Source organism: Sus scrofa, chromosome X (assembly GCF_054392235.1).
Source record: "Sus scrofa isolate SSC_HxYL_T2T_F1_AM1 chromosome X, Sscrofa_HxYL_maternal_Yorkshire_Landrace_v2.0, whole genome shotgun sequence".
Classification (NCBI taxonomy): Eukaryota; Metazoa; Chordata; class Mammalia; order Artiodactyla; family Suidae; genus Sus; species Sus scrofa.
In genome coordinates, this window is record NC_139401.1 from 33856270 (window position 1) to 33880415 (window position 24146).

The 24146-nt window shown below is 34.7% G+C and overlaps 1 long non-coding RNA gene across 1 annotated transcript in view; it reads right to left on the reverse strand.

Moving 5' to 3' along the window:
• Nucleotides 1–24146, reverse strand: part of LOC110257761 (uncharacterized) — a 602847-nt gene that overhangs the window by 346811 nt on the left and 231890 nt on the right. Inside the window, exon 5 of the long non-coding RNA XR_014835236.1 lies at nucleotides 23568–23667. This is a non-coding gene — a long non-coding RNA (uncharacterized LOC110257761). The remainder of the gene's footprint in view (nucleotides 1–23567; nucleotides 23668–24146) is intronic.

Genomic DNA, 24146 nt, shown 5'->3' on the forward strand with positions numbered 1-24146 from the left:
GAGCAGACTTTAAAAAGCAGGATGAAAGTTTTCAAAGCTATTGCTATTTCTCAGCTTCCCATATTACTGTGGAAAATTTGCTGGCAAATACCATGTCAAAAGGTCATTCAACTTTTTAGAAGATGCTTATTTGAAAATTCTTATTTCTCCCCATCTCTATGGACTCCTTAATCTTAAATCTTTTTGTGTCTGCAATGAATTTTTGTATAAAGGAATGGCTTTCTAGATGAAATAAGTCAAATATGTTCAGAAAGAACCACTGAAATACCAAGGATTTTTCTTTCTTGTTTTTTGTGCTTTTAATGATATGAGTAAAACAAACAACGCTTATAAGTCTAGATACCTTCAATTGTTAACCAATAACTCACTGAAAACATAAGTGTGCTATTATGAAATACAGATATCCAAATATCTTATATACATTTAATCAAAATGATTAATACCTTTTAAATGGCAAATAATTTTTAGGATTCCTTCACAAACAGCTGTTCATGTTATTCCCTCATAAACATACTATATTACATTTATTCCCATTGAGACTATCAATTATGGACTAAGTACACAGGAAATTTTGTGATTTTATCCCATTATATGGTATATAATTACATTTTTCCAATTCCAAAGTAATTTAAGTGAATCATACCACTTATCTCTATGAAATAATCAAACTAGTTAGATAAGCATCTGGAATCGTGATTTATAGTGTGCTAATAGCATGGAAAGATTGTATAATGTAACGCTCAACTAATTGATGTGGTCAATATCAGTTAATTCAATAAAATGATAATTATCTCTCTTCTTATAGGATGCTGCATAATTGGTTGCTCTGATATGTTCATTTTTATTCAGTTGTTTTAGTATATGTAAAAATATCTAGATATTATACTTCAAATACATTATAATATTGATAATATTGATAATATTTTGCTATAATAATTATGATTACCTCATTTTTCTCACACAAATAATCCTTTAAACTGAATAATATTTGAATGTAACAAAAAATAACTTCTAGATGGTTTTGAATAATGATCTAAAATTAGCTGGAACTACGTTATTTGAATACAACCAGCCCCAAATTAATCACCAGCAATTTTACCTGTAAATAAGTCCAAGTGCTGAATGAAGCTTTATAAAAATCATTGGATTTGTTCTTTATACCTATTTATGCTTTTTGACTTCCATATACTCTCATCAGACTTGGTCCCAAGAGCACACTAATGATATTTTTCTTGCTAGTGTTCATATTTCTTATTGGTACTTCTTACCCCTTTTGACAACATATAGGCTTATGATACTTGTATTTAGTCTGTGATTTCTGACACAGTACACTAGTTTTTCCCATCTTTGAAATCCTCTTCTCCCTTGACATTTGGAACACCACACTTATTTTCCTTCTACATCAGATAACTTTTCATTCTCCTTTATTGTTGGTGTAGTAGTTATCTATTGTTGCATAATAATATTATCACGAACTCAGTGACTTAAAACAAGAACAGCTTAGTTGAGTCCTCTACTTTACAGTGCCAAAATACCGGAATCAAGGGTTTGCTGTATCTGTTGTCTCATCTGAGACTTGACTGGAGAAAAATTTGCTTCTAAGCTCATGTGGTTATTAGCATAAATCAGTTCCTTACAGTGTGAGGAATTGATGGCCTGTTTTTGGATGCCTGGAGGCTGCCCTCAACTTCTGGTTACATAGTCCTCCCTAACACAAACATATCTTTAAAACCAGGCAGGAAGACAGTTTCTTAGCAAAGGGGGCATTCCAATTCTATGTAACTATTTCATGTAATGCAATCACATAAGTTCAATACCTTTTGGCTTGAAGCAAGTCATAGGTCCTGCCTGCCCATACTCAAGGGGAGAGTAGTTCACAAGGACAAGAATACAAAAAGGCAGAGATTAAGGGAGCCACATGACAGACTGTCTACTACAGTGTCCACTTTTTCAACTGTCTCCTGCTCCCCAAGACTTTGTTTTGACCTCTACTTTTTATAACCAACATCACACTAAAGTCAATTGGCCCATTAAATACCTCATGGATACTTAAAACCAAACATAAACACAATCAATCCATAATTTTTCAACTTTTTCTCCTCCTACAAGCCTGCTCTTTGTCTGTCTTAATTATCTCAGAGAATGGCATCACTCAGCTAAATGAAACTGCAGTCATTTTGTCTCTTCTCTATTTATATAACATCATCTTATGCTTACTTCTGCTGTCTTCCATTCATTTCTTCAATGTTTCCCTAATGTGAAATCATTACTACATGAAAATGGTATGATTGTGTACTTAGAATATATAGACCGTCAACTGAAAGATATTATAAAACAGTGAATTCATTGATATGGCTAAGTAATATATTTACAGGAAGACAGTAACAGATTTCCTATACGCTGACAATAAACATTTGGGAAATACAATCCCATATGTAATGGCAACAAAAATGAAAATTAAATTTAAGTACAATGTAAGATACATAAAGAAAAATATAAAAAAATAATTGAAGGACAAAATAAGCCCTGAACAAAGGAAAGCCTATGTTCTTAAAAAATATACATAAAAATATATCAATTTTTCTCTAGGTAAGTTAAAACTTTCACATAATTCAAATTAAACATATTAAAAAGCTTTTATTGAAAACTTTAAGTTGTTTAAATAAATTTTAGAATGCCCATGAAAATATGAAAATTAAAAGCAATGAGGAGATAAAACAACTACATAATGACAGTGACGTGGTACAGGCCCAGACAATTTCATTTAATATAAGATAAAGTTTAAATTTTTGATCACTGAAAAAATTATTGACTATCCAGTAAATGGAGACTATTCAGCCAGATCTATACATTAAAAAATGTTCGTATTTCATAACTTGTATAAGAATTCATCTCCAATTGATCAAAGGCCTGAATATAAAGAATAAAGCTATTCCAGTACTATAATAAACAATGAATAACCCTGTACAGCACTGGAATTGGGAAGGCCTTCCTAACTATGACCATGCTTTAAAGGAAATGCTTTAATGGAATGTATATTTTAAGGGAAAGACTGATAACTGAAGAAAAAATTATTTAAAAAAATAAACATGATACAGATACTATAGGCAAAATCAAAAAACACCTGACAAGCATAAATGGAAGCAATATTGATGTACCATTTGTCACCTGAACAGGTTGGCAAAATTCGAAAATTTGACAGAAAACTCTGCTAACAAACTGGCAGTGTAAAACACATCCTTATGTGTTGTGGGTAGAGTGTATATTGGAATAGACCTAATGTAGGCTAGCCAGCAATATTTATAGTAGTCCCAAGTAGTTTTCATGATAATACCCTAACCCTTTATATTAGTACACAAAGCATGGAAGTACGTGGGCTTAGTTTACTTCACCTGTATAATGTCTCTTTTCTTCCTTTAACAAAAATTCTCATCTCATTCTTTTATTCCTTTAAAGATGCTATAATGTCTGGAGGGAAATTCCTTGTTCAAATCTCTTTTTCTTTTACCTAAATCCTATTCAACCTTCATATTTCTAATCAAAAGATATTTTCGCTAGGAATCCTGCTTTGATGCCCCCTCCCAGATCCCCACTCTGGCTCCCTCTCTATACTTTCTCTGTAATTTTCCACAACACATTTTATATATATATATACATACATACACACACACACACACACATACACACACACATATCTCAAAGTATTTACTAAACTTTTCTGTAAATATTGATAATTTTTATTCCTAACCCATAGCATACCATGTGACATGGAGTGAAAATCAGTGCAAGTTTAATTCACAAATAAATATTATTTTTGATCCGTAAATAGCCCCCATTGCTACATAGTAAAACATCCATATAATCAACACAAACTTTCGAGCAGCATCTTAGTAAACAATTCAGCTTTCATATTTTTTGGCATCAACTATACAAATTACAGGCATGATTTTCTATTACATTAAGGAATAATCCTACAACAATCTGACACTAGTGTTAAAACTAAAAATTTGATTGGCCAGAGATCACCAGGAACAATACTTTAGTCAGAATAAATCAGATTTATTTACTCATGAAATGAGGAAGGACACTCAAGCAGAATGTCCTTCTAGAGGATGGAAGCATCATATTTAGGGGTTGGCTTCATTCTGAAGGATTATGAGATCAGTTCTGGACGGGATATTGTTTCTGATTGCAAGTTTAGGAGAAGGTGGAATTAACTAGGGATATGTTGCTGTCATAAAGGAGTAACACCTGAGCAATGGGGCATTCACAGGAATAAATAGGAATAGCAAAGGGAATCTTGGGCATGGTTGATAAGGCATCACTCAAAGAGAGAGCTATTGCAGTATTTTGCAGCTACTACGTGACCTTAGGAGAAGTAACCTTTCCCACGAACTTTGCACCTGGCTTTGCCCGCATCTATCCTCTTACACGGATTTACTATAGGACTTTTTTTCATTTTTTTTCTTCTTTTTTAATCTGTCCTGGACATGTTTCTTCTCTTTCAACACTCCTTACACCTTAGAATGCTAGGAATATCATATAGCCTTTGGAGTTTTAAATATAATTCTATTTTATTTTAATTTCATTTTTTCCCACTGTACAGCATGGGGACCCAGTTACACATACATGTATACATAATTTTTCCTCCCATTGTCAGGCTGCGATGTATTTAGACATAGTTCTCAGCGCTACACAGCAGGATCTCATTGTAAATCCATTCCAAGAGCAATAGTTTGCATCTGTTGACCCCAAGCTGCCGATCACTCCCACTCCCTCCCTCTCCCCCCAGGCAACCACAAGTCTATTCTCCAAGTCCATGATTTTCTTTTCTGTGGAATGGTTCATTTGTGCCATATATTAGATACAAAATATGAGTGATATCATAAGGCATTTGTCTTTCTCTTTCTGACTTACTTCACTCAGGATGAAATTCTCTAGTTCCATCCATGTTGCTGCAAATGGCATTATGTCATTCTTTTTTATGGCTGAGTAGTATTCCACTGTGTATATATACAACCTCTTCCTAATCCAATCATCTGTTGATAGACATTTGGGTTGTTTCCATGTCTTGGTTATTGTGAATAGTGCTGCAGTGAACATGCGGGTGCATGTGTCTTTTTCCAGGAAAATTTTGTCCGGATATATGCCCAAGAATGGAACGGCTGGGTCATATGGTAGTTCTATGTATAGATTTCTAAGGTATCTCCATACTGTTCTCCATAGTGGTTGTACCAGCTTACATTCCCACCAACAGTGCAGGAGGGTTCCCTTTCCTCCACACCCCCTCCAGCATTTGTTATTGGTGGACTTCTTAATGATAGCTATTCATATCACTGGTGTGAGGTGGGATCTCATGGTAGTTTTGATTTGCATTTCTCTTATAATCAGGGATGCTGAGCATTTTTTCATGTGCTTGTTGGCCATCTGTATATCTTCTTTGGAGAACTGTCTATTCAGGTCTTTTGCCCATTTTTCCATTGGGTTGTTGGCTTTTTTGCTGTTGAGTTGTATAAGTTGCTTGTATATTCTAGAGATTAGGCCCTTGTCAGTTACATCATTTGAAACTATTTTCTCCCATTCTGTAAGTTGTCTTTTTGTTTTCTTTTTGGTTTCCTTTGCTGTGCAAAACTTGTCAGTTTGATTAGGTCCCATTGGTTTATTTTTGTTTTCATTTCTGTTGCTTTGGGAGACTACTCATGAGGTTGATGTCAAAGAATGTTTTGCCTGTATTCTCTTCCAGGAGGTTGATGGTGTCTTGTCTTATATTTAAGTCTTCCAGCCATTCTGAGTTTATTTTTTGTGCATGGTGTGAGGTTGTGTTCTAGTTTCATTGATTTGCATGCAGCTGGCCAGGTTTCCTAGCAATACTTGCTGAAAAGACTGTATTTTGCCATTTTATGTTCTTGCCTCCTTTGTCAAAGATTAATTGACTGTAGGTGCCAGGGTTTATTTCTGGGTTCTCTATTCTGTTCCATTGGTCTGTATGTCTGTTTTGGTACCAGTACCAAACTGTCTTGATTACTATAGATTTGTAATATTGCCTGAAGTCTGGGAGGGTTATGCCTCCTGCTTGGTTTTTGTTCCTAAGAATTGCTTTGGCAATTCTGGGTCTTTTATGGTTCCATATAAATTTGTGGATTATTTGTTCTAGTTCTGTGAAAAATGTCCTGGGTAATTTGATAGGGATTGCATTGAATCTGTAGATTGCTTTGGGTAGTATGACCATTTTTAGGATAATAATTTTTCTATCCCAGAAGCATGGAGTATCTTTCCATTTCTTTGAATCCTCTTTAATTTCCTTGATTACTGTTTATAGTTCTTAGCATATAAGTCTTTCACCACCTCAGTCAAGTTTATACCTATATATTTAATTTTGGGGGGTGCAATTTTAAAAGGTATCATATTTTTGTATTCCTTTTCTAATATTTCATTGTTAGTATACAGAAATGCAACTGATTTCTGAATGTTAATCTTATATCCTGCTACTTTGCTAAATTTGTTGATCAGTTCAAGTAGGTTTTGTGTGGAGTCCTTAGGGTTTTCTATATATTGTAGCATGTCATCTGCATACAGTGACCAATTGTGTATGTAATTTTAAAAAGTTTGGAGTTCCCATCGTGGAGCAGAGGAAACGAATCTGACTAGGAACATGAGGTTGCAGGTTCGATCCCTAGCTTCGCTCAGTGGGTTAAGGATCCGGCATTGCCATGTGCTGTGGTGTAGTTCACAGAAACGGCTGGGATCTGGCGATACTGTGGCTGTGGCTGTGGCTGTGGCCAGCAGCAACAGCTATGGTTAGACCGCTAGCCTAGGAACCTCCATATGCCATGGGTGTGGCCCTAATAAGACAAAAAAAGACAAAAAAAAAAAAGGTTTTATTCAATATGTACTTTTAAAATAAAACTTGATTAGGTCAAACCCATTTGATTCATGCTTTTGCTTCCTAAGCTGGCCATTACATGTTCCAAATTATGTACATTAATATTAAGAGAAATATTTTAGTTGTTTTCCATAAGTCAGTAAAGAGCCATCAGTCGATGTCTACATTCTTCTATCTAAAAACTTGATTTTGGACCCAGACTTCATAAGGATAACACACATTTTCTTTGAGCCCATACTATGGAATTTACATACACACACATTCATACATTTACATAACGTATATATACAATATAATGGATATGTACATTTTGTATATAATATGCATAATATATATATTTATATATAATTCCATAGTATGGTATTGTGTATGTGTATATGTATATAGGTACACACACACCTGAATGTATTATATAATGTACATTACTTTACATATTATATATACAATATATTTTTGGTATATATGCAATAATAACACACACATAAAATATATATTACTTTCTATTGTATACATGTATGTTGTGTTTGTGTATATATATACATACACACACACATATATGAAAATTTATACTATATTCCATATAAATTATATATAATTTATAATATATATAAATATATATACACATACATATATGAAAATTTATACTATATTCCATATAAATTATATATATTCAACTTGTGTGTATATGTGTTTGTGTATGTGCTGAAATACTACTTTTCTAGTTTTCCCTCTTGAAAGAAATGATGGAAGCCTCTAACTAATGCAACTAAGGCAATATTATCTTGTAGGTAGGTCAGATTGAAATTTTTTTCTTCTTCGTCCTTCATCGTCTTCTCTGTCATTTCTTTCTTATTTCAGTGTTTTAATTTAGAGATATTTTTTAGTGTTTCCCTATACCGTTGCTCAAGTTTTCCTTTGTTTCTTCATCTGTTTGGTTACTAACAAAGCTTTATGTCCTGCTAACTGTTTGCTCCAAGGTGCTTCCGGACTGCTTTTTCTACCAACCCTGGAATGCTTGAATTCTGTGCAGCTTGGCTGCTCCCTCTGGAGGTACTTCATATCTTTGTCCTATGTTCTACTCTGGGTTTAAAGGATTATTTTAATTTCTTGTTGTCAGAAATTATAGTCTCTTCCTGATTTGAGTCCAAGCTAAAAACAGATTCCCCTTTGAGTAGAAGCAAGGACACTTAAGAAATATCCCGCATGACCACATTAAATAGATCCCCTCTTCCATCTTTCCATGGTAGATAAGGGGCTTTTCAATTTAACTTTTTTACCCCATTACTATATGGACTACATATGTAGATACGGTGGGAAAATTCTATTGAAATCAGAATAGAATTCAGAGAGACAGTTTTATTTTTTAAATTGTCTGCTAACACAGCCCTAAATGATTAATGTGCATATCATATAAACTCTTAATTAGACTTAAAAAACAGCTATTTAAATTGAGACTTGATGACCTTTAAATTTCTTCTAGGTTAGGATTTTTAAAGCATATGAATTTATGCCATAAATTCTTATCACATTTCACAAGTCACTGATCAGACTTTTTACCTGATAAAATAGTCTAGCATTCTCTTATCACTACTAATAAGTAGGTCTGTAGTGTTTGACTATAACAGTATGGGAAGAAGGCTAAATGGTGGAAGTTTCAGCCTAGATAAAACAAAGTTAGCAATGAAGAAAAAATTCCTTTGGGGTGAGAGGTACATCAGTCACATTCACACCCTGGATTTCATCAATTTAAATGAATCAGGAGCTGGTAAATCTTGAAAGTTGGCTTGGAGCCAAAAGCTTTTTATATTTTCTAAGTAATTTTTATGTTTCCCAATTGTGTGTCTTATTTCTAAAAAAGAGATGAAGTATGTTAAGAGAGAACTAACAGTTAACAAGAACTATGGACTGGCTGAAGTCTAGCTTCTAAATTAGTAAATGATTATTTTATTTCATCAACTTAGACAAAAATGTAGCATTTCCAGAGAGAAAGCTGTGAAGTATAATCAAGGATGGGGATAGTTGGGGTTATTATTATTTCCTTTGAAAACATTTTCCTTTTTCTCCTTTCATTATAAACACACACACACACACACGCACACACAGTCTTATTTCAAAGATACAGATGTACTGTGGTGCTAAATACAACAATTTTGTTAAGGGGATTGAAACATTTTGACACCTTGGAACTTTGGAAAAACCTATTATTTTCAGATAATGCTCTGATAAGAGACAGATGGATGGTGCCAAATTTGACAAAAATATAATAGTCACATCACTCACACAAGCTGGGATGGTATTTGAGACTTCCCCCAGAGTGCACATTGCTTTGTATCTTCCAACAATTTCATAGACTGAATTTGAACTTTTTGTTCTGATCTTCAAAGTTATATTCTACTTGGTTGCTGACCCAACAAATATTTCACCCCTTCAAATTCAGTTGCAGAGTTTCTATGACTAATAAAAAAAACTGTCTTTGGAAAACGAGTCCAATTACAATCTGATTTTCATTGCTAGCTATTTTGAAGTTTTATAATGATAACAGTAATGGTTATCATATATTTAATAACTATTATATTGAAGTACTCTAATATGTATATAAATATTTAGATATTTAATCCTTAAGTAATAACTCTGAGGCAAATATTAATATCAAATTTTGCATATGCAATAATTTGGTTCTGGAAATTTTAATTGACTTCTGTAAATTCCAGAACTAGGAAATGAAACCCTGACGCCTATGGTCAACTAATCTTTGACAAAGGAGGCAAGAACATAAAATGGGAAAAAGAAAGCCTTTTCAGCAAGTATTGCTAGGAAACCTGGCCAGCTGCATGCAAATCAATGAAACTAGAACACAACCTCACACCATGCACAAAAAATAAACTCAGAATGGCTGGAAGACTTAAATATAAGACAAGACACCATCAACCTCCTGGAAGAGAATACAGGCAAAACATTCTTTGACATCAACCTCATGAGTAGTCTCCCAAAGCAACAGAAATGAAAACAAAAATAAACCAATGGGACCTAATCAAACTGACAAGTTTTGCACAGCAAAGGAAACCAAAAAGAAAACAAAAAGACAACTTACAGAATGGGAGAAAATAGTTTCAAATGATGTAACTGACAAGGGCCTAATCTCTAGAATATACAAGCAACTTATACAACTCAACAGCAAAAAAGCCAACAACCCAATGGAAAAATGGGCAAAAGACCTGAATAGACAGTTCTCCAAAGAAGATATACAGATGGCCAACAAGCACATGAAAAAATGCTCAGCATCCCTGATTATAAGAGAAATGCAAATCAAAACTACCATGAGATCCCACCTCACACCAGTGATATGAATAGCTATCATTAAGAAGTCCACCAATAACAAATGCTGGAGGGGGTGTGGAGGAAAGGGAACCCTCCTGCACTGTTGGTGGGAATGTAAGCTGGTACAACCACTATGGAGAACAGTATGGAGATACCTTAGAAATCTATACATAGAACTACCATATGACCCAGCCGTTCCATTCTTGGGCATATATCCGGACAAAATTTTCCTGGAAAAAGACACATGCACCCGCATGTTCACTGCAGCACTATTCACAATAACCAAGACATGGAAACAACCCAAATGTCTATCAACAGATGATTGGATTAAGGAGATGTGGTATATGTGTGTGTGTGTGTGTGTGTGTGTGTGTATGATGGAATACTACTCAGCCTTAAAAAGAACAAAATAATAACATTTGTAGCAACATTGGTGAAACTAGAGACTCTCATACTAAGTGAAGTAAGTCAGAAAGAGAAAGACAAATACCATATGATATCACTTATATCTGCAATCTAATATATGGCACAAATGAACCATTCCACAGAAAAGAAACTCATGGACTTGGAGTACATATTTGTGGTTGCCAAGGGGGAGGGGGAAGGAGTGGGATGGACCGGGGGTCTGGGGTTAATAGATGTAAACTATGGCATTTGGAATGGATAAGCAATGAGACCCTGCTGTATTTCAAAGCAAACTATATGTAATCACTTATGATGGAACATGATGGTGGATAACATGTGTGTGTGTGTCTGTGGCTGGGTCACTTTGCTATACAGTAGAAACTGACCTAACACTGTAAACCAACTATAATGTAAAAAATAAAAATCATTTAAAAATAAATAAAATTATATAGACAATTGAGATAAATAATTACCTCTAATTCAGCTCAGATATTTTTAACTAGTTAGAAAGCTGACTTTGAGTAATCCGTATAAGTTCTCTTTGCCCCTACTCCTTCATTTCTAAGACTAGGATCAAATTTGACAAAAATGTATTAAGAACCACTTATTTAGAACACATTATTCAAAGTTATGAAAATATCAGTACTCAAGTTTTTGCTTCAATTAAATTGTAAATATTTAAAATATTTGTAACATTTCATGACATTAAGGAAAGATATTTCTCTCTCATTTTAATGTCTATGTAGTATAGTCACATCACTGCCGTAACAAAATATTTCAATATTCTACTAAGTGGCATATTTTCTTTCACCTTTCCTTCGGCTCGTCTCTCTATCTAGTAAACTCCTTCTTCCACTCTTTGTCTGGCTATTACTCATCATTCAGATTTGGGGTGTGCATTCACTTTTTCAAAGAAGATTTATCTGACCTCCTAAGCTGGTTGCCATCCAACTGAGTTCAGAACATAGACAAAAGAAACACACATGGCATCCAGGAGTGACCCATTAGAACCATCCTTCTCTTCTTCCAGACACTGATTGGATATAGACAATCAATGTAGCCTTAACAGGTTGTATACGTCAGAGGCTTCACCTATTGAGGTCCCAAAATCACTTCCTGAAGCAGAGCAATCCCTCTTCAGGCCCACTGCCCCTTGTGTTTATATGTGTAGGAAAGAAACTTCTCTCATACTCAGCTACTGAGATTTTAGGGTTTATCTTCCCTAAAAGCTAGTGTTACACTAACAAACACAGAACATATACCCTATCAGAATGTACTTCTGGCTGTATTTATCCATACTCTCACTGGCCTATTAACTCTATGGAGTTTACATCATTTCTGATTTGTTCAGCATTTAATCTTCAGAGTCTAACATGGACCTAACATACTTGTAAAAAATTTTTTAAAGAAAATAAATGAGTAATTAGGGATTTAATTATGCCTTTTATAAGAATCCCTTTCATAGAGTACACCTTACACCTTACATATGAGAACACCAATTACACTGAACAAGAGAATGCAGTTTTTTCCCTGTGTACCATATTTTTAAGCACCGTTGGCATACAATCATATTAGGCAATTTAATTAACAAAATACTCAGCATCAAACAATATTAAGACTGTAGCTCATACGTAAAACTGACAAGTTCTTTTCTGTACACACCATCCTCCCGGTCTCTTTCAATATGCACGTCTTCAGTGAATAATGACTGATTGTGAGGATATTTTCCATTCTGGCCCCAACTTATTCGCATGGTCTCCTTACAATTACTTTCTTGCTGCCCAAACCCTGAGGGGTTTCCAATTTCTATTTTTCTACGGATTTTTGACTAACCTATTTCAGTTCTTTGTCATGTATTCATAACTTCATTTACTCCTCACACTTTTATTTAGAACGTAATACATATATAAAACTGAATTAGAACTTCACACTTTCTGTACTGATGCATCCCTGGCTATCTTGTAATCAGCAAAGTAATCATGTATGTATAGTTTACTGTCATAAATGTTTTATGAGAGGGAAGTAAATGATTAAGCAAAGAATTATAAGACTTTATGGGGAAGATGAAAGCCTAAACATCTTTGTGGCCCCTTCTTCCAATTTCAATCTAACTCCAAACTATCATTTATGCACAGGATAATTACTGAAGCCCACAGAGAGGTGGAAACCAGTGGGTGAATAATTAACTTTGTGTTCTGCTTGGGTCTGATCTGAGAAAGAGGTGGCAAAGAACTTTTCCTGTTTGGGTGAGACCAAGGTCAGTGAACAAGTGCTGAAAGGCTTAGTAAGGAACTCAAGATACCACAGTTGCTTGGTTGCCACCAGAATCTATAGATACACATGTAGAATGCTGACACTGGCTTCTGTGAGGGTTTCTGACAGACCTACTGGTCTCCACAATTACTGAAAAGTGTCTTAGAGGAGTGAAGAAAGTTGTATGAGTACTTACTTAACTGTTCCTAAATTTAAAGAGCTTCAGTCTTTGTAGCTGAAGAGGCAGCAGAGAGGCATCCTTCTGGTGCTTCCATGGGGAAATCACAACTTGTAACCTAGGGTACTTATAGCCTAGAATGCCAGAAACTTCTTCTCATCATTATAGAGGGTGTCTCTGACTAAAATACCTGGGCATTATACATGACCCTCAAGATGAACAGAGCCAAGAGGAAAAAAAAGACAAATAACAAAACCCAAACGAGACCCTGAGGCTCAAGAGAGGGAAAAAAAAATATGACAACCAAGAAAGGAGGGAGGCATTGATAAATGTTTAAAGGAGATTAAGTTGCAGCGTGTACTTTAGAAACCACACAAACAAAAAAACCAAAGATCTTTAAATTTTAAAATTCAGCAAATAGTTTTCAACCAAGAGCTTCACTACTGTACTGAAGTGCACAGTACACAAAGTGTATTGTACAGTACATACTGTATAGTACAAAGTGAATAAATTAACAGCTTTGAAAATCAAGAGAAATCATACTCCTAAATACGGATATAAAAAATAGATTGTGATTTCATGAGGAAAAAAAAGAGCATGAGATAGCAGATTTGGAAATCTAAGATACAAAGAGTTTCAAAATGACAGAATAGAAATACTGCAAAAGAAAGGATGATTAAACAACAGGAAAACATTTCCCATAGGGAAAAAAAGACTTGAGTCTGAATATTGAACTGACTCACTGAAACACAATTAGGCCTGATAAGAAAAGATACTCACTTGAGCATATCCTGGTAAAATTCCTAAATTAACTGGATAAAGAGAAGTACCTTACAAAATCTGGGAGAGAGTGAGAAAAGAAAATTTTACAGAGGAAAATTATCAGGCAGGCATTAGATACCTGAAGCTAGAAGAACCATTTATAAGCTATCATGGGAAAAGATAACAATTCCCAACATTTATACCCAAAGATGTAGTTCATCTGTCAAAGTATTTATAAAAATTCAGAGCATATAGCATCTAGACACTCTGTATGAAGAAAATGCTTACCTACTCAAAAAAGAGAGAATTCTCAAAACAGAGAATTTAAGATGGGGAAGATGAATAAAGAGGAAATAATTAGAAGATATAAAATTTTTAATCCACTTTTACTCTATACATTATATATATGCATATATATTCATGCATATATACATATAAATAATTCATAATGATATAGTGGTTATAATACAGATGACAAATATTTAAATCAAAGAATCATACTGCAAAAAAACCTGATAAAAGAAATTACAGTGTTTAATTATTCAAAATCTAGGAGTCAAAGGGAAAACTAGTAAAAGTAAAATGTTTTAAAGGATACAAAGATGTTTATTACAGAATAATTTATAGAGTTAAAAAGATGCAAATAGTAAATATTTGAATAAATCTTGGTGTAGACACACCATGAACATTATATAGCCATTAAAAATAAAGAGTAGATTCTATCCCCATTGTCTTGTATAGATTTCCAAAATTTATTGTTTAGTCAAAAGACAAGAATCAGGGTTGCATATATAGAATTAAATCCCATACAAGTTTAAGTGTATGTGTATATGTGTGGGTGCACCTAAGTATATGATTAAATGAGCATTTAGAAGAATTTGAAAGGCTAAACATCCAACAATTAATATTGCTTACCTTCTTAGTGGAGTGTCATGGAGTCAGGAGAAAGTGGGAGCTCAGAAAAGAAAAAAATAATCATTTTTAAAAATATACTTTATTAAAAAATAACTTATTACGTGAGTCAACTTTTGCAAAAGTACATGTATGCATGTATATTTGTATATGTTAAGCACAAAGAGATACATGAAATGATATTTATTAAGACCATGGAAGCTTTCTTGAGGTACTGAATTTAAGAGAGTGTACTTTCCTTCACATTTATATAAATACATACATATATAAAGGTTTTTCCTTAATGGCCTCTCCATGGCACATGCAAGTTCCTGGAGCATGGATTGTACTCTGTTTCTACAGTAGCACTGGATCCTTTAACCCACTGTGCCAGGCCGGGTATTGAACCTGTGCCTCCGTGGTGATCCAAGCCTCTGCAGTTGGATTCTTAACCCACTGCACCATAGCTGAAACTCCCTAAAGATGTGATTATCATAAAGCTATCTTCATAGTGAAATTTTCACAAAAGAATATTAACATTATAATAATTATCTTTATTGAGCAAAAACATGGTGTCAATAACTAGACTAATAGCTCTACATATAACATCATATTTAATTCTCAAAAACCTCTATCACATAAGTATTATTACCACATGTAAGTTGAGGAATCTGAGTTTAATAAAGGTTATATCCCTCACAAAAATGATAGAGCTAGTGCAGGGAATCCAAGTATATCGCCCTCAAAACTTTCTTCTGAATACTACTCAGCACTTAACCTATTTCTGCCCCCTGCTCACCCTCTGCCCTTTGCTCTCTTCGCCTTACTAGGCTCACTTTCTTCCTCTGTCTGATAATTTCCTGTAAAGTAACTTTATGCCAAGAGGTTCTCTCCAGAATTTGTGCACCAAAACCTTTTGCTTCTACATCCTGTCCTTTACTAGATTTGCTGATTGTGGCATACTATGACTAAACTTTCACCTCCACATGTTTATTTTTACATTTTCAGGGGCATACCACTATGATTTTACTCATATAATATAGATTTTTTAAACAGTGTAGAAAGTACAAGTATGTGAGAATAAACTTAATAAAAACAAATCTCAAAATAAATTTTCTTAGTGTAGACTTTGAGACTTTCAAGACATATGAAAGTGATATTCTCTATACCTGCTTCTCACATCTAAACAGATTGAGATAGTGCTTTATTGTGAGGTGTGGTTCCAAGAGCCTTATTTCTTCTGTATCAATCTTTCAATTTTAACCTCAATTATCAATCAAATTTTTCAAAATTTTCTTCCTTGAAACATTAACTGAAGTCAGGACAGTAATTCAAGAGGCATAAGCTCTGCCCCAGAATATCAAATCTCTTCAGCAAGTGGTGCTGCGAAAATTGGACAGCTGCATGTAAATCAATGAAACTATAACACACCCTCACACCATGCACAAAAATAAATTCAAAATAGCTGAAAGACTTAAACATAAGACAAGACACCATAAAACTAGAAGAGAACATAGGCAAAACATTTTCTGACATTAACCATACAAATGTTTTCTTAAGTCAGTCTCCCAAAGCAATAGAAAGAAAAACAAAAATAAACCAATGGGACCTAATCAAACTTAGAAGCTTTTGCACAAAAGGAAACCATTAAAAACAAAACAAAACAAAACAAAAGACAACCTACGGAATGGGAGAAAATAGTTTCAAATGATTTAACAGACAAGGGCTTAATCTCCAAAATATACAAACAATGCATACAGGAGTTCCCATCATGGCACAGTGGAAATGAATCTGACTAGGAACCATGAGGTTGCGGGTGTGATCCCTGGCCTTGCTCAGTGGGTTAAGGATCCGGTGTTGCCAGGAGCTGTGGTGTAGGTTGCAGATGCGGCTCAGTTCCTGCATTGCTGTAGCTGTCGCATAGTTCCCTAGCCTGGGAACCTCCATAGGCCACAGGTGCAGCCCTAAAAAAAAGCATACAACTCAACAGCAAAAAAAAAACCCAAACAACCCAATTGAAAAATGGGCAGAAAACCTGAATAAACATTTCTCCAAAGAAGATATATAGATGGCCAACAGGCATATGAAAGATGTTCAAAATTACTAATTATTGGAGAAATGCAAATCAAAACTACAGTGAGGTACCAATTCACACCACTCAGAATGGCTATCATTATTAAGTCTACAAATAAATGCTGGAGATGGTGTGGAGAAAAGGAACCCTTCTACACTGGCGGTGAGAATGTAAATTGGTACAACCACTATGGAAAACAGTATGGAGGTAACTCAGAAAACTAAATATAGAACTACCATATGACCCAGCAATCCCACTCCTGGGCATTTATCTGGACAAAACTTTCATTGAAAAAGATACATGCACCCCTATGTTCACTGCATCACTATTCACAATAGCCAAGACATGGCAACAACTTAAATGTCCACTGACAGATGAATGGATTAAGAAGATGTGATATATATACACAATGGAATACCTACTCAGCCATAAAAATGAACTAAATAATGCCATTTGTAGCAACGTGGATGGAATTAGAGACTCTTATATTAAGTGAAATAAGTCAGAAAGAGAAGGACAAATACCATATGTTATCACATATCTAGAATCTAATATATGGCATGAATGAGCCTATATGCAGAAAAGAAACAAACTCATGGACATGGAGAACACACTTGTGATTTCTGAGAGGGAGAGTATGGGATGGACAGGGAGTTGGGGGTTAGTAGATGCAAACTATTGCATTTGGAGTGGATAAGCAATGAGATCCTGCTGTGTAGCACAGGAAACTATATCTAATCACTTGTGATGGAGAATAGTGTGAGAAAAAGAATGTAGATCTATGTATCCCTCAAATCAATTCTCACTAAACACTTGCTCTAAAGACTTACAAATTTGTACCCAAAATTCAATATTTGAATTTAAAAATATCTGTATGCTTATTTTATGAGGAACCCAAGAGAGCTATTTACAATGTGTTGCAATCCTATCTCAGCTGTTCTCCTAAAAGGATCAAGTCTGATACCGAAGTTGTTTAAAATTATTGTGTATTATCATTTCCATCCCATCACCCTTTCCCTCAACATTTAGACTTTCAGGGGTTTTAGTAGTCACTTCTGCCATCAGTCTGAGGACAGTACTAACTCAGGTATAAATTACAAAGTGAGAAAGTAAAGCAATGACTTCCAGGCCATAATGTCCCTAACTGAGCATATACACTGCATAAAGAATCTAAAAAATGCTCAAGTAAGGACATTCAGTGGCCATATCTGAAACAAGAGAGAGACAAGGCCATTCCACAAATGCAAAAGAAAATAGATAGCTCCATTTTCTGATGAACATGAGTAACTGTTATCAATGTCAGCTAGAGTCCTGCTTTAACCCTCTCATCTTCTAGATATATATAGACAGATAGATAGATAGATAGCATATGTATTTCCTGTGGTTCAGTTTCCTTTGATGTAGCAAGATACAAGCCTAACTTTGTGGTGATATCTGGTCAGTTCATCTTTTATATATTACCACACTGCTTATCTTATAGTATATACATAACTTATATATACTACTATGAAGTACTGCAGAAAACTGTACATAAGTACATGCATTAATGAGTATATTAAGTTAAATATTTAAAGAGTGGGTATTATAATAGGTTCCTGTTATGAAGAAATCCTTGATGGATTGCATTATTAGAATAACTGTCAGAGTTCCCTTGCAGTGTAGTGGGTTAAAGATCGGGTGCTGTCACTCCAGTGGCTTGGGTGACTGCTGTGGCACAGGTTTGATCACTAGCCCAGGAACTTCTGCATGCCGTGGGTGAGGCCAAAGAAAAAACTATCAACCTAAATGGGAATACATTATTATGGTTCCCATTTTAAATGTTAAAACACAAAGTCACGCTGTCTAAGCATACACTATACAAATATTTACAGGAACAGATTAGGATCAAATATGATATTGGAACCCCTTGACTGGAATACTCAAGGAGGAAGAAAACATAATAAGATGTACTTTTTGACATTTTATTCACTTTGAGTATCTGCAGTTGAATCACATGTGTTACAAACACAAAGAGAAACATTCTACCTTACCAACCATGATGTTCTGAGTGGGTGATTATTTAGATGGGTCATAAATTAAAGGGGGATTGGAGTAGAGAAGCAACATTTTTACTTTGCAATTCTGTTTCAGAAATGGTAGAAACACAATCTCATTCAGGCCATGTAACAATATGAGAAAGTATGAACTGACATCTCATTCTACAGTAGTAGTTAGTAAGAAGCTCTTCAGACTCAGAAGCTCTTGTACCTGCTATTATACTACGTTTTAATCACAATTAATTGAAGGCTTATGATTTAACTCTCCAAAGTTTCGGATTGTGGCTAGAATATAACTCAAAGTTGATCAAAGTGTGAACATTATCAAGATTGTACCTTAATCCTTAAAGTCTTAATAAACATAATACTCTTAATAAAAGGTGAATACAAAAGAAAAGGGAAAAAAAGGTGTATACAAAAGAAAAGGAAATACTTCATGAAAATAAGACATGAAGATGACTAAAATAAATATGTTGAAGTAGAAATACAGTTAGGAGAATGAAGTGATTCAAAGTTTCATAGCTATTTGTAACCATTTTAGTTTCCCATGCTTTATCTGTATACAAGTGAGCATGCCTAAAAAGGCGTAGAACATTTTAATGTGAAGTTATAGTTTGGTTACAAGCTAGTTTTACAAAATGGTAGAAGTGTCTTCTGCAGCACTTTTTTCCTATCTGAGATCTCGTCCCTTTTTTGAATGAATGATATCAGGAATGTCATTCCACATGAGGAAAATACATTCCTACGCAGAAGGCTGAAATGCCTTGCAGACCTCAGCAGAGTAATCACAATTTCAACACATTCAAGCAATAAGCACTATATGACTATATGCATATAAGAGAGACACAAAGTTTTTTTTCATTAAGTTCTTGTGCTGGCCCAACATTTGCACATATCACTCCCCAGATCCCATCACATCATAAGCCAAAGCTCCTGTAACTCTGCATTTATTTAAGTCCTATTTCTAATGAACAAAGCTCTTAGCCTTTAATATGCTTCCTGCAGCTTTTGCTGTTGCTGTAAAATTATATCTTTCTTCTCTGTCTCTTTGTTTTCTGCAATTTTGTGCATTTACATTATAGTACTGAGTGAGAGATGTTTTCTGTCTAATTTCAGTACTTCAGGTCTTTTATCTTTTGCTCTTTGCCCACTGAGCTGTGGATTACACTGAGTTAGGTCCTATTATTCCCATCTACACTGAAACATGATCATGTGTGTCAGCCACACTAAGCTAACTTAAGCCATCGTAAAAAACAAACAAACAAACAAACAAACAAAAAAAAAACTTCAAATCTTGATTGTAGAAAACAGCAAATATTTATTTCTAACTTTTGCTACATGTCCACTGTGGGTGGTCAGAGAGGCTCTGCTCAACATTAAATAACTCAAGGTGACAGTTGAGCCATGTTCCAGATGTGGTCAGTTGCTGTGCCATGGGGAATGTGATATAGCTCACTTCCTCTCAGAGACCACTAGCCAAAATTAATTACCTAGCTCTACCAGTAAAAATGGCACCAGGCAACACAATCCCACATTTTTTCAAGAAAGACAGAGAGCTGGAAATGGTTGGCAAATAGTACTAATTATGACATGAAGCATGTGAAAGGAAAACATTAATAATTTTAAATTGCCTAATGTTATATTTTTCATGAAAGTGTCTTGTTGGGTCTGAGTAAGGAGGGCAGGGCTCTTGTTCTTGTTCTGACCCAACATGTTTTTAATAGACTTTATTTTTTAGAGCAGTCTTAGGTTCACAGGAATACTGAGCAGAAGCTACAGAGATTTCCCATTTACTCCCTGCCCTCACACATACATAGCCTCCCCAATTAACAACATACCTTGTGAGGGTAGTGCATTTGTTACAACTGATGAACCTACAGTGACACAATAAAATTATCCAAACTCCACAGGTTACATTAGGCTTCACTCTAGGTGTACGTTCTAAAATTTGGGCAAATGTATAATGACATGTATCCACTGTTAGAGTATCATACAGAATAGTTTAACTGCCCTATAAATTCTGTGCTCTACCTACTCATCACTCCTTTCCCCTAAATCCTGTCAACCACTGATCTTACCACCATCTCAATGATTTTACCCTCTCCAGAATGTCATATAGTTGGCAGCATAGATTATGTAGCCTTTTCAGATTGGCTTCTTTGATTTAGTAAAAGACATTTAAGTTCCCTTTGTGTCTTCTCATGGCATGATAGCTCTTCTTTTTAGTGTTGAACAATTTTTCATTGTCTTTGTCTACCACTTATTCTACCTGCTAAAGAACATCTTAGCTCTTCCCAAGTTTTGGCAATTATGAATAAAGCTACCATAATCATTTATGTGCAAGTTTTTGTGTGGACATAAGTTTTACCTACTTTGGGTAAATACCAAGGAGTGTGACTACTGGACTATATAGGCTATGTTTAGTTTTGTAAGAAACTGCCAGATGGTCTTCCAAAGTGGCTATACCAATTTATATACCCATAGTATTAATATTTATGGAATAAATACTATGTTCTATGCCTTGTTATACCTGTAGGATCTTACCTGTATATACAGGTTATACCTGTAGGATCTTATTGAATTTAATCATTCATTAGAAGTAATTATTTCAATAATCAGGAATAGAAGAATAGTTTTATATATATATATAGGAAAATTGTGCCCAGGCACACGATGCCCTCGAGCTTCCCCTTTATACTTGTATTGTAGATAAATTCTCATTATGCATAACCCCACCTACCTTGGTTTGCCTGCTTTTCCTCTGGCACCTTTCTTTAAAATCCAACATTAAATACCTAAACCTAAGCAGCCAGGCCACTTAAACCCCTTTGTATTCTTATTCTTATTTATGGTAGTATTAGACTCAAAGGACCCTAGACTAATCATTAAGTAGCTCAATATATCTGATAACATATGACATTACTCTTATTTTGCTCATATCCTTCTCTTTTTGGATTCTTGCTTTATCTTTAAATCAACCTTATTTTTGTACTTTCTGGCTCTTTCACCTATATTGTTTAGTGCCTAAATCCCTGTTTGGATTTTTCTAATTATTTCAATTTCTCTTAAATAGGAGATATTTATTTCAGAGTCCCAGTCCCCCTGCCTCTGACCATGCTCTTTAGGATACCAATTGCCTAAACAATCATGCTTTGTCCTATGATCTACATTTGACCACTTCCCTCACTCCTGGCTCTAATCCTCTGATCTCAAACTCTGGACGTCCCTACACTGCATTGCACTCTAATAACAACAGAGGAATTTTTCAAACACAGAGAAATCTATGCAGGATCAGCAGAGAGTCCTATCTCGCCATTACCTAATTGCCCCACTGAATGATCATTACCATGCAAGTTCAGGAAATAACAAGCTATCACACCATATTTCTTCACTGACCTATTAATGTGATGAATTATGTTCAGTGCCTATGGAACATTAAACCATCCTAGCATTTTTTTTAATAAATCTTTTAGATTCATGTTTCGATTTTTAAAATTTATCATAGTGTTTGTAAGTTTTCCCCCTTTAAGTTTTCCTGACACATATGAAAATAACATTGACCTTTTTTCTTCTAGTGATCTTTCTGAAGTTTAGAAAGCTTTTTTCCACTGGACAGAGTGATGCCTCCAACCTTGTTTTATTTATCCTGAAAAGGGGTTATGCAATGGAATAAGCTCTTGCTCTAATACCTCTGTCTCTAGGAAACACAGAGAGTACAGGAAAGAAAGTGAACCAAAGGGATCACAATTTTGAAACCTTCCTCCTGCTAAAAATCAAGGAGAAGGAAAACACCATACAACAGCAGTGGTCAACAGGGTTCCTTAACCTGACCCACCATAGAATTTCTTGCATGATTTAGGGATAGAGCAAAGAAAAGGCAAGGGAAGAATTTGGGATTTCCATAGAACTTTGCCTGCCACACAGCTAGCTTCCTACTATAGTTTTTTAACTACCATACAGTTATACTTCCTCAGACCCCAGAATATTATAAGGTAACTTAGAACTTTATGGAAATGAATTCCCCAGTTGGTCACTAAGAATTCAGCTGGATAGCAGAAGTATCAATAACTTTCTCTCAAAACTGATTCTATAGAGCAGAAGTTAGATGGGTTAATTTATGAACAAGAAGATCCAAAATCTCTAATGGCTCTGACACCATATGAGTTTACTTCTTACTCATGTAAATCATCCATGACAGTTCAGTATAACACTTCTTGACTTCTAAAACTAAAATTTTAATGACTTTTGTTGTTTTCACTAATGACCAATATCGTGTTCTAATTTCAATCTGCACTATCTTAATAACTTTTGCATTCTAACATGAAGAGATTGAGCTCTTCTCAGAGGCTCAAAACACCAACCTCACTATTTTTGGTATCACATAGAGAATGATAACACAGTATAGTAAGCAACGGCATGGTATTTTGAAAAATGTTAGTAAAGTTAACAGCAGTTTTAAAAGATGGCCTCTCTCAGCCTCAGTACATTTATTTCTCAGACTCTTTAAAAAGTACTGACTATAATGATCATCATATAAAATATTGTGGAATATATAATTTGTATGTTACCTATTTGTTGGAACTTATAGGTTAGATTCCTTTGGGCGAATGAGATAAAATTTCTATAGAAATCAAAGTATGCACTTTGTCACCGGGTTTAGCTCAAATGGGGCATAAGGAATGAGTGATTTTTCATTTACTATTGGATTACTGAGACTAAATAAGCTTGGAAACACAGCCCCATTGAGTAGATGCATGCTCATTTTACCTGATCTCTCCTTTTCCATAAGAAAGGTCCGATACTGAAATATCTGGAAATCGCACTGGCATGTTATTCTGCAGACAATATCTTACTGACGTGGGCTGATCTGAGGAGGAAAGAATAGCAAAGAAGTGTGAAGGTGACTCATAATGCCATGTTCATATTATTTTCTATAAATAAGAAAGATAACACGCATCATCAGTATAGCTGAAAAAATGTATTTTACCCTAGTGACAAGCCATATTACTTTGCACATATACTATTGTTATGAATATGAACTTTGAAGGCTCCAGTGGAGAGTCAAAGTGATTTTGAAGATATGCATCTTCTCCTATACAAGACATTCAATTTTTCTTCCTTTAGTGACTGTTGATGCTAAAATACAAAATGCATCCTGATAAATATCTAACCCACTAAAATATGATTCCACTTATGCAGAATGATTTGGATGGTACTGCTTATTTTTTAATATGATATTTCCTTCAGGAAATAAAAGAAATGCTGGCATTGCATAGTATTTCATTTCCTACTCTATATATTTAGTGAATTTATCATCTTGCCACAAATATAAAAAGTTAAGCAACA